Genomic DNA, 11,627 nt, shown 5'->3' with positions numbered 1-11,627 from the left:
AAATTAGGATTCAGACCAAATATTTATGGATTATTGTAACCAACAAGACAAATTAAGTCATATATGGATTTAATTATGATAACAGAATTATCCAGGTATAAAAATGTAGCCTTTAAAGCCAAAAATCTGAAAATGTAATTAGTTCATTTTGACCAAATTTGACTTAATCCTCATTTCAATATGATGGGTCACATGTAAGAAAACAACTTGAAATACACATCTTGAAAACCTCACACATCTAAAACATGTAACAAAAATCACAACAATCTTTTTTTCTAATGCATTATATAAAAAGCAGTCATGTATTTCTGATAGTGTGATTGTTTCCACGGAAAAATAATGAAAGTTTGATTGTAGTCCYACCGCATGTTGAAGTGTCGCTTAGAACATCTAAAACAAAACTCTACGAAAGTTGCTCCGTGGAGCATGAATGAGAAAATATTGTTCATCATTTATAGAGTGCAAATAATGAATAGGAAACTCATTGTAAAATATTTTCAATCTGAATAAGATTAGACAAACACATTTATATGTAAACCATTAATTTTACTGTTTTACTATACTTTTGTTTAGATTGAACTGAATGTATTTACTATATTTCTGTGTGGAAAGTCTTTAAAATCTTCTTGATTATTGAATATTGTATTTAAACCATATTTGTGAAATGGATTTTCTGTATACCATACAAATAATTAGATTAACAGAACTAAACTACTTTACAAAAATTCAATTCAGTTTACCTTCACAGTATGAGTTCTCTCTATGGGTGGATGGATGGATGGATGGATGGATGGATGGATGGATGGATGGATGGATGGATGGATGGATGGATGGATGGATGGATGGTACCAGGTTGCTGTCTCAGGAGGAATGAGATGCTGGTGTAGAGCTGTGTAGTCAGAGTTGTCTGAATCTTCATACTAGGAGTGACCTTAAGTGAAACCCTGCACCCCCTTATACCATATGTACCTTAGCTCATCATCATATACTGTACTTTAGCTCACAACCTGCCAAGATCACACTTCCTGTTGTATCACAGAACATATGAAAAGAATGTCAAGTTGAAACCTCTTCTATCTCCTGGCTGCACCAAGAAATTCAGTCCATAAAAGTGAACAGAACTGGTGACAATGGGCAGYTTTTKCAGAGCCTGACTCTTGTCCTGAAGGAGTCTGATTTACAGCAATGTGAATCCAACTCTTCCATAGTTTGTGCAAGATCTAAATGGCCTATTGCAGCAGACCCCCAATCCCATTCTCACCTATAGTGTAGGCTACCTCAGGGATCATGATCAAATACCCGCTCCAAGTCCTGAGAACACATGTAGAWTGGTTGGGCAAAACTCCCATAAMCCCTCAACTTTATAAAGTTTCTATGGAATAAACAAATAATAAAAGTTCCAAAGATTTGTGTATTAATTTAAAACCAATTCTAAATACTAGTGATGGGCTGTTTGAAGCTGAAGATCCAGTGTATGAATCAAAAAACCCCACAGTGTTTCAGAAGCTCTGTTGGAGCTTGATTTGTTTGGTAAAAGTCAGGTGATCTATGATGTCCAACGCTTCCAAAGTGCTAAAGTTACGGCACTGCTTACCTGATTGAGATGAGAGAGTGAATCATCGGCCAGATTCATGGTGTTTTGGTGGCAAATTTGTGCACAATATAAAGAAATMAGTAAATGACATACAAAAAGACATGGAGCCAGACAGTTTTATGTGTTTAGCTCGTTTACCCCAAGAAAAGTTAAAAAAATAAATAAATACTATATGTTCATTATAATCTTCYAGTAAATAAACTGGGTGAATACAAGTCATGAAACCAGAGAACTGGCAGCACAAACATCATTCCAGTTGGGATGTATTTATGATTTTTTAAAATAATCTGTGTTAAGAAGGGACATCATGTCATGGTAGCTTATAAAGGTTTATTCAGCAAAGTTATTTATTAATCAAAGCAACCATTTGTTTCTTTCACTTGCAAAACATACATGTTCAAAGCACCACAATGACAACCTGATATCAGACTCATTTAAACGCCTCTTCCCACATTTGGCCACAAGACTGCGCCAAAGAGAACTCTGTTGGAAAGTTTCAAGTAATGGACTTTTATTCAAAACAAGAACAGCTTAATTTTGCCTGTTAGTACTAAATAGTAATTTAACAAATATGAGTGTGAAACAGAAATAAAGGGAATATTTGGCAATAATATGCATGCCAAAAATATGTTTATGGCTATGTCARATGTATATGTAGCATGATATGTAAGGTGATATGTAATATGTGATGTGTTATTAGCATATGTAAAGTGATATATGTTATGTGTACAGGTGATCACCTATCACCTAACATATTAGTTAGTTAAGTTTATTCAGGGTAGTTCGGGTGGGTGGCTTCCGGTGACTGCATGCAGGTCCTCAGGTGGTCTGTAGCAGCGGTCACAGGTCGCTGACCTGGTGGCCTAGCTGTGCGGTGGTGGGCGAGGGGTGGGCGGGGGAGCTTGGGATTCTGGGGTTGTGTTGCCCCTGGGCTGTGGTCCTGGTGGGGCTGGGGGGCTTGTGCCCTCGCTGGCTGGTTGCTGGGGCTACGGACCGGTTTGTGCTTTGGTTCTGGGCTGGGGGCCTTCGGGGAGCTGGTGGGCTACGGGTCTCATGAGCTGGGGAGTTGGGTTGGCTGGGGGCAAAGCCGCTGGCCCGTGGAGGGGGTAGGTTGACTCAGCCTGGGTGTCAAGTGTTCTGTTTGTTTGGTTAATACAGTAAATATGACAGAAAATACAGTCAGTTCAATCTAAACAAAAGTATAGTAAAACAGTAAAATTAATGGTTTACATATAAATGTGTTTGTCTAATCTTATTCAGATTATTGAAAATATTTTACAATATGTTTYCTATTCATTATTTGCACTCTATAAATGATGAACAATATTTTCTYATTCATGCTCCACRGAGCAACTTTTGTAGAGTTTTGTTTTAGATGTTCTGAGCGACACTTCAACATGCGGTGGGACTACAATCAAACTTTCATTATTTTTCCGTAGAACAATCACACTATCAGAAATACATGATTGCTTTTTATATAATGCATTAGCAAAAGAAGATTGTTGTGATTTTTGTTACATGTTTTAGATGTGTGAGGTTTTCAGGATGTGTATTTCAAGTTGTTTTCTTACATGTGACCCATCATATTGAAATGAGGATTAAGTCAAATTTGGTCAAAATGACCTAATTACATTTTCAGATTCTTGGCTTTAAAGGCTACATTTTCATATCTGGATTATTCTGATATCTTAATCCAGAGATCAGTGGTGGGGATGCCTCGACTGAGGAGCTACAAACATTGGAGGGTCAAGTTGTCAATTATTTTCTGAGTAAAAATATCAAAATAAACTATTCTAACAGAGTTATCTGTCATGCTCTACAACTTAAGGATAAAAAAGCAAAACTTGCAATAATACTCAGATTTGTGAGCAGAAAGCATAAGATTGAACTTCTTGGGCAAGCAAAAGAACATAAAGAACATGAATCTAAATGAACACCTCACTAAGAAGACTGTTGACATTGCAAGACAGGCACATATTTTAAGAAGACAAAACAAGATTCAATCAATATGGACAATAACTTGCGAAATAAAGATTCGGCTGGAAGGGACACCTGAGGAAGCCAAAGTCCTCATGATAAGGGATCTTAAAGATCTGGACCAGTACACATGAAGAACTACAACAGATTGACTGTGGCCACATGGAGCACTTTTAATGGACATTAAAAGAAAACAATCAGCTCACGTGAGGAACACTTCGTTCTTTATTTAATTGACTGGTTGGAGGAGGAATTTAGGTTTTAGAGATATTAAAAAAAACAATCTGCTCACGTGAGGAACACTTCGTTCTTTATTTAATTGACTGGGTGTGAGGAGGACTTTTGGTTCCCATTTAAAGACAGTAAAAATGAAGAGCTTGTTTATTTTTTAAAGGACTTTGATGCTGAACACCAGGCATGAAAACTACATGGGAAATTATGAACTTTAGGACCTTTGATTACAGCGAACATAAATCGTATGACTTTGGGGATCCTATTGATCCAGAAAAATCCCTTCTATAATAATATCAACAGTAACTGTGAGTATTACACCGATGAATAATTTAATATTAGCTTGACAATAGAAGGTGCTTGAAATGTTTGAAATGTTGAAATGTTTTCTATAAAAAGACTTGGTAGAAAAGGAGGAGGAGCTGCTTTATATGTTGATACTGCTCTAACATGCACCACAGGGGAACATGTGTGTGATAACTGTACAAGATATGTTTGAATCAATGTTAAAAACAAAGAAACATTTACCTGACTAGTGTTTATAAAACTCCAGGAACATACATTTAACAATAAATTATCAATTCCATGCAATAAGATTCAGATTGTATGTGGTGATATTAATATTGAGTTATTAAATCTAACCTTTTTTCACAAATTATTTAACGAAGTAGAATAACAGGTACTGCTACTTTAATTGATAACGTATTTGTAAACACAGTTGATATTAAAACAATCTCTGGTCTTATAAATGATAATACTGACCACTTTCCTGTTTTTGTAGATTTTTCACATTTTTTTATAAAACAGACATAAGTAGTGCTCTTTCATACAAAATCAAAACATTTTAAACATAGAAYTGAATGTGCTAAAATAATTATAAGATATGTAAAAACCAATTAACAAATATTATTAAAAACAGCAAAAAGAAGTACTACCAATCTAAGGAGCAGCATAAAAGTAACATCCAGGAAACATGGAGAGTGCTCAAATATTTAATTTAAAAAATGCTTTGCATTCCAATATTTTTTTTAGAAATGATGGAAATATAATATATATTTATAATATATAAAATAATAGATGAGACCAAAGACAGTTCAAATGGATTTAATAAATATTTTGTAAATGTTGGACATGACTTATCAAACAGTATCATGGTGTCTAGTGATAAAGATTGTTCAGATGAAGGTAATATTAACCCAAACATCAGTTGATTTTTATTAGAGGAATTAATGAGAAGGAAATATATGACATCGTGAAAAACCTAAAAAACAAAAAGTCTGCTGATTCAGCTGGAACTGATATGTGGTTTGTAAAAAATACTATAGAATTTGACATTTATTTGTATAATGTCATTTCCAACAGACACATTTCTCATTAAAATAAAAACAGCAACAATCATCCCATTATTTAAAAGTGGGGATAAACATTAATTCTCCAATTTTAGACCCATCTCTCTTCTCGTAATTTTCAAAAATTTTAGGAAAATTATTTTTGCTACAACTTGATAAATTTATAGAAAAGTATTTAATTTTATCTGATTCTCAATATGGGTTTAGAGGTCAGCAACCAGTAGAAGATGTAGCAAATGCATTGTTAATAATAACTGATTATGGTTGATATGATAAACAAGTGAACAAAACTGTTGTTGGCCCTTGTTTAATGAAAGAAAAACCCACAAAGTTCACAGAAATAACTTGAATCTGACAAACGTAATAATAAATAAAAATTCTATAAAAATGAACAAATGATAGTCAGGCAAGGCTTTTCAGCCATGATTCAGCAGAATTATAAAAAAAATAAAACTCATACAACAGGCCTGGGCAGAAATGATTGAACGTTAAATTAATATTTAGTTTAACAACCTTTGAGTCAATCAGTCAATCAAACGGTTCCTGTAACTGTCAGTCAGACGTCTGCCGCTCTCAGCAGGTATTTTGTTCCTCGTCAACAAACTGCTCCAGGTTCTCAGGTTTGAAGGGTTTCCAGTCTTTTCTTTATAAAAGACCACTTCAGAACAGTCCAGTGTTTTCCTCTGAGCCATTCTTGGTGTTTTTAGCTGTTTTGGCTCATTATCCTGTTGAAGACCCCTGAGCTGCAACCGAGACCAATTTTTATTATGACCCCCGCCCACGAAGCGTAAGCGGGAGTCACATTGTTTTCGTACTGTTTATTTATTTATTTTCTCTCCGGAGATATTTGGTCAACCGTAGCACAAAAACAGCTGCACCAATCAACATGAAATTTGCCAGGGCTGTAGATCAGTCTGACCTACACTGCACCAGCCAATGGTTTTACAATAGACCCCATATTTGAGGAGGGGGCTCCTTTCAAATTGGGGGTGTCTGGACATGCAAAAATGCTTTTAACTCAGAAACTGTTCAACATGGAAGCTTCAAATTTCTTTTGTTGTTTACCTCTGATGAAGCTCTATTCATCAGGCCCACCAATCAGTGCCTCCCACCTCCCCGGACCCCCATTTTACCTGAAAAAGGGGGGTCTGGACATGAAAAAATGCTTATAACTTAGAAACTGTTCAGCATAGCAACTTCAGATTTCTTTTGTTGTTTAGCTCTGATGAAGCTCTATCCATCAGGCCCACCAATCAGTGCCCCCCACCCTCCCAGACCCCCAATTTATCTGAAAAAGTGGTATCTGGACATACAAAAATGGTTATTGCTCAAAAACTATTAAGCATAGGTGTCATGAATTTAACCTGTTCTCTGCCAAGTCAAGTCACAGCCAAGCCTTCACTCATTGTCTCACCCCTCCCGTCACAGAAATATCTAATCAGCGTCATGTCACTCACTCACTGTTGCATATGGCATGAGCTTCGTCTTGAGCCACCCTTCTGTCAGAATCCAAAGTATTTTCTGCCTCAAAGGGTTTTCTAGAAAGAACTGCAGCTCTGCTCTGATGATCAAAGTCAAGAAGACCAGGATCCACTTGGACCCTCAGGTTTGGTCTGAAATCTAGACCTGCCCAAAGACTCTGGAGCTGTCAAAACAGAAAAAACACAATAAAACATTCATTTTCCTTCAAGGCAATATAGAAAAGATCCATAACAAGTTCAGTCTGTCAAAAAGTTTATCTGTTGTATAAATGAAGAAAATAAACAGCAAACATAAAAAGTGAATCCAAAGTTGATTTAAATCAGACAGGAGGGTGAATTTCTTCGTCTGTGTTTTCTGCCTCAGCTGCTGCCATGTTGCTGCCAAAAGGCRCCCAACGTGCAGCCGTGCACAGAAATGGTGACACAGACAAATAAAAGCATGTTTTAAAGATGATGGAAGGAATCACTGTTTTGCTTTTGCCAAGATGTAATTGAACCGTTAATCATTTAATCGATGTACATCGATGTATTGTTCGACCCTACTGTAAACACAAACACCTCATGGTCCTCTTGTTGTAAAACAACAAAAATGTTTAAGGAGTTGTAAAGAAAGTCTCAGAAACTGATCATTAGATCTACATCAAGAACTGAATCACTTTTAGAGTCAATACAAGACAACAGGGTCAGGGTTCTGGTCCAGTCTGTCCTGTTTGTTCCTCCTTAACCAGGTTTGTTTCTTTACTCTCATTTAGTAGTAGTAGTTTAATCATTTCATTTGTAATACAAAATTAACAAAGTTCAAAAACACACAATTAAAATGAAAACAAATGAAATGAAAAGCAGCAGAAGAAGAATAAATCTTATATCTGCCCCTTTTTATACCCAAAATATGTTCAAAAGAAAAGTAAAAATACAACAAAAATCAAAACGACTTAAAACACTTAAAATGAATTCAAAACAAAAATTGAGACACCAACTCAAACAACAATTATCATGAATTCACTTATAATTCTCTATTTTTCTTCAGAAAACTAGTTTTTATCATTCTCTTCAATACATACAAGGATTTGGCATTTTAACCTCATCTTCCAGGCTGTTCCATAATCTTATTCCCTGGATTAAAGTGGATCATTCCTTCAGGCTCGTACCAAACCAGGATTTCACAAACATTTCAATTCCTTTAAGATAATAACAGCTCTCTGTTTTAACAAAATTTACCTGAATGTTGGAAAGTAACACACCTTTATGAGCTCTGTACTTTAACAGTAAATATAATCAACAAATCAAATTTATTTTGAAGACAGAGTTTGAACCACATGACATCATTTTCTTGTCTGAACTTGTGTCAGATGTACTGATGAACTGTATTTCCGTTGTGCTTAATGGTGCAATGACAAACCAAACTCTCTCATTGTGATTTTATTATGAGCAGTTAATTGTGTTTGTTGTTGAAGCTTCAGGTGATAACTCTGTTGTGCCTCCAGGGTTTCTGACATCGATCCAGTTGTTGACAGACTGGTGGGTCAGGATCTCACAGCTCAAGGAGTCAGACCTGAAAACTCACTTCAACATTGTGTCTTTGACACAGAGCGACTACCTTTGATTATTAGTTTCTGTTTAATTCAACTGTTTCAACATATTCTGTTCAGGATTTATGAAATCAATTATAAATCTGAAGTAAATGAAAGTTGAGGTTCTTGTGAGAGACCAAGAGGTTCAGAGGAACAGTGCAGGTTGAGGGACTGGGACATAAAGTCAGAGGACAGACAGATGGTTTGGACATGTCCAGAGGAGGGACAGTGGGTATATCAGTAGAAGGATGCAGTTCGAGGACATGGAGGTAGTTGTGTTGAGGACAGAGGACGATGTCTCTGTGGAGACAACATGTCCACTCTGTCCTCTGTTTTAAACAGACCTGCAGTAACGTGTCAGAGAATCAAAGGTTAATGAATCAGTTTTTGAGGTTTCTGTCAGGAGTCCAAACCACATTCTTCTGTAAATAATTATAACCATCACCAGGAGGAGGAGTCAGGATTTTACAATTTACAGTATCCATAAATCAAATGAAAACAGGTTTAAAATGCCAACAGGTGAATGTCAGCAGGTGGGTGGATCAGAATGTCAAACCACAGAGTTACAGTTAAAAACAGGTCCAATTAAATCAAACAAGCTTTTAATTAAAACAACAAACATTTTTTTCTGCTACGTCAATGACTTTCATGGAGTTGTGTTGATCAAAAACTTTATTTTGTTCACATTTCTGTTGATTTAAAGAAGATTTGAACACTTTTGATGAAGTTATTGGGAAGCTGAATAAATCTGGCATTAGAGGATCAGCACTACAGTATCTAATTATGTCAATAACAGGAAACAGTTTGTTCAAATAAATAATTTAAGATCTGAATTATGTAATATTGGTTGTGGAGTTCCTCATGGTTCTGTGCTCGGACCAAAGCTGTTTGTTTTCTACATGAATGACTTGGTTAGTGTGTCGACACTTTTGAAATGTGTTGTGTTTGCAGATGAACCACAATTTTGGTTCAGGTGAAGATACAGAACAGATGTTGGAGATGATACAGGCAGAATTTGTAAAAATACAAACTGAAGTTATGTTTGATTTTGGGTAACACTAAATACATGATATTTGGTAATGAAAGAAAACTAGTGATGTCCCATTTAGCGTTGTTGGTACTGATATTCAGTGAGGAGAAGTTCTTGGATGTCATTATTGATGAAAAGTTGACATAAAAACCTCCAGTTATTTAAAAATAAAAATATAAAAATCTATTGTATTGCTGATAAAGCTCTGTAGTGATAGGAAAAGTGACTCAGTTCTAGATGTTGATCTAATATTCAGTGTATGAGACTTTTTTTTTACAACTCTTTAAACATTTTTTGTTGTTTTACAACAAGAGGAGCTGTCAGGGCAGAAAACATAGATTCTCTCCTGTCAGATTTAAATCAACGGTCTGGAAATACTTTGGACTCCGACAGAAGGTCGTCTCAACAAAGCTCATGCCATATGCAAAACGTGCCAGTGTGCGTTAAAATACTCGAAACACAACAAATTTAACAGTTCACCTAAAGAAGAAACATAGCATTGATAGCCATGTTAGCTCTGCCGGTGTTACCGTTCCAGACACCACGCCAACTTTGACTGGTTTCTTCCCACAACAGCTGAACAACGGTTCAAAAAGAGCAATAAGTATCACAGATGGTATTTCATATTTCATTTGTAAAGATATGAGACCTTACTGCGTTGTTGAAAATGAAGCTTTTGTGAACTACTGCATACTTTGGATCCGAGATATATAATACCATGGAGGCAGCACTTCATTGTAGACAGAGTCACCATCACTACAACTGGTTGGACGTCATACAACCCAAGCAACTGTAACTGTAACCTGTCATCACATTGACAACTGACAAACAAAGAATCACATTCTTCAGACGCAGGTTCTGAGTGACGCTCACACAGGAATGAATCTTGGCACAGTTTTAAAGGACGCATGGGAGGAGTGGAAAATAGCAGACAACAAACCTGTGGTTGTAACAGATAACGCTGGCAACATGACCACAGCAGGAGTAGAGCCAAATCTGTCACCTCATTTTAAAGGCTATAAACTCGACCACACAGAAAGGCCTGAAATGTACTGGTGCCGCACGTGTCCTGGGCAAAGTTAGACGGATCGTGTCATTTTCCCACTGCAGCACAGTGGCAACCTGAAAGAGAAGCAGAAGTTACTCAAACTTCCAGAACACAAACTAAAATCAGACGTGAGAACACGCTGGAACAGTTCTTTTGAAAAGTCACAGCAGTTTGTGGAACAACAAGCTGCAGTGTGTGCTTCACTCCTGGACAAAAATCTGAGGAAAGGTGTAAATGATGTGCAAACACTCAACGAAGGAGATACATGTCATCTATGATTGCACCACTCAAAGCTAAGCTGATGGAGCGTTACAGAATCTTAGAGTCCACTTTAATAAGAGAGATGAAGCAGACGATGACCCAGGAGCAGCAATATGCAAACGTGCACCAAGTCCTGCAGATAGCATGCCTCAAACACAAAGGTTAGGAAGCTGCCAGTGCTTAATGAGGACGAGAGAGGTGCAACTTTCCAGTGTCTAATACACGAGGCTGCAGAGCTGTGGCATAAAATATAAGATATTTGTTTATTTGTGTTTGAAAAACCACAATTCATGAGTTATATATCATTTATTTTATTGTAGTATTATTGACAAGATTTATAATTATTTTATGTGTTAATTATCCACAGAATGGCACAGTGACAAGTTAATGCACCACCTCATTCACCTGTTGACCTCTGATCAACCTGTCCCAGGTTCCTGCCACTGATGGAGGAGGGTTTCCTTTTTGTGGAGAGTTTGATTGAACGTTATGGTTAATTAGCAATAAGGTAATGAGTGTTTGGAGTACAAAAACATATTTAGTGCTCTGAAATATTAACATATTGAAACATTTTCTCCACAGGTTAGCTGGACTCTCCCTTAGAGAGAGGCTGAGAGGTTCAGTTCTCCAGGAGGGACTCAGAGTAGAGCTGCTGCTCCTCCACATCCAGGGGAGCCAGACGGGGTTCGTCTGGTGACGATGCCTCCTTAGGGAGGTGCAGTGTTGTAAAGTACCACTAAGTCGTACTTGAGTAAAAGTACAAGTATCTTATCAAAAACTTACTTTGGTAAAAGTTAAAGTCTCCTTTAGGAATATAACTTGAGTAAAATTCTTAAAGTATGTGATATTTGTTGTAGTTAAGTATTAAAAGTCAAAGTGTAGATTTAAAATGAGCAGTTAGATTTTCTGTAAGGACATTTATTAGGAGGTGACCTCCCCAAAAACTGCAGAAATGACTGTTGTATTAAAAGAATGAATGGATGTTAAATTTAGGATGCACTAGTCCAGCTGTTTCAGTTTATTAACATATATCAAGGCTGCAAATACTTCTTAAGTACAGTCCTTTTATTTGAATGATTCTGTCC

General features: G+C 36.6%; 1 long non-coding RNA gene across 1 annotated transcript; it reads left to right on the top strand.

Annotated features, from left to right (window-relative positions):
• The first annotated feature begins 3,518 nt into the window (after positions 1-3,518).
• Positions 3,519-11,159, top strand: LOC106532116 (uncharacterized). Its single transcript, XR_001312026.1, has 3 exons — positions 3,519-4,110; positions 10,910-11,050; positions 11,125-11,159. It is a non-coding gene; the product is annotated as an uncharacterized LOC106532116 (long non-coding RNA).
• Positions 11,160-11,627: the final 468 nt, after the last annotated feature.

Source organism: Austrofundulus limnaeus, unplaced genomic scaffold, assembly GCF_001266775.1.
Source record: "Austrofundulus limnaeus strain Quisiro unplaced genomic scaffold, Austrofundulus_limnaeus-1.0 Scaffold718, whole genome shotgun sequence".
NCBI lineage: Eukaryota > Metazoa > Chordata > Actinopteri > Cyprinodontiformes > Rivulidae > Austrofundulus > Austrofundulus limnaeus.
The sequence above is the reverse complement of the archived record's forward strand: the minus strand, read 5'-3'. Positions and strand labels throughout refer to the sequence as shown.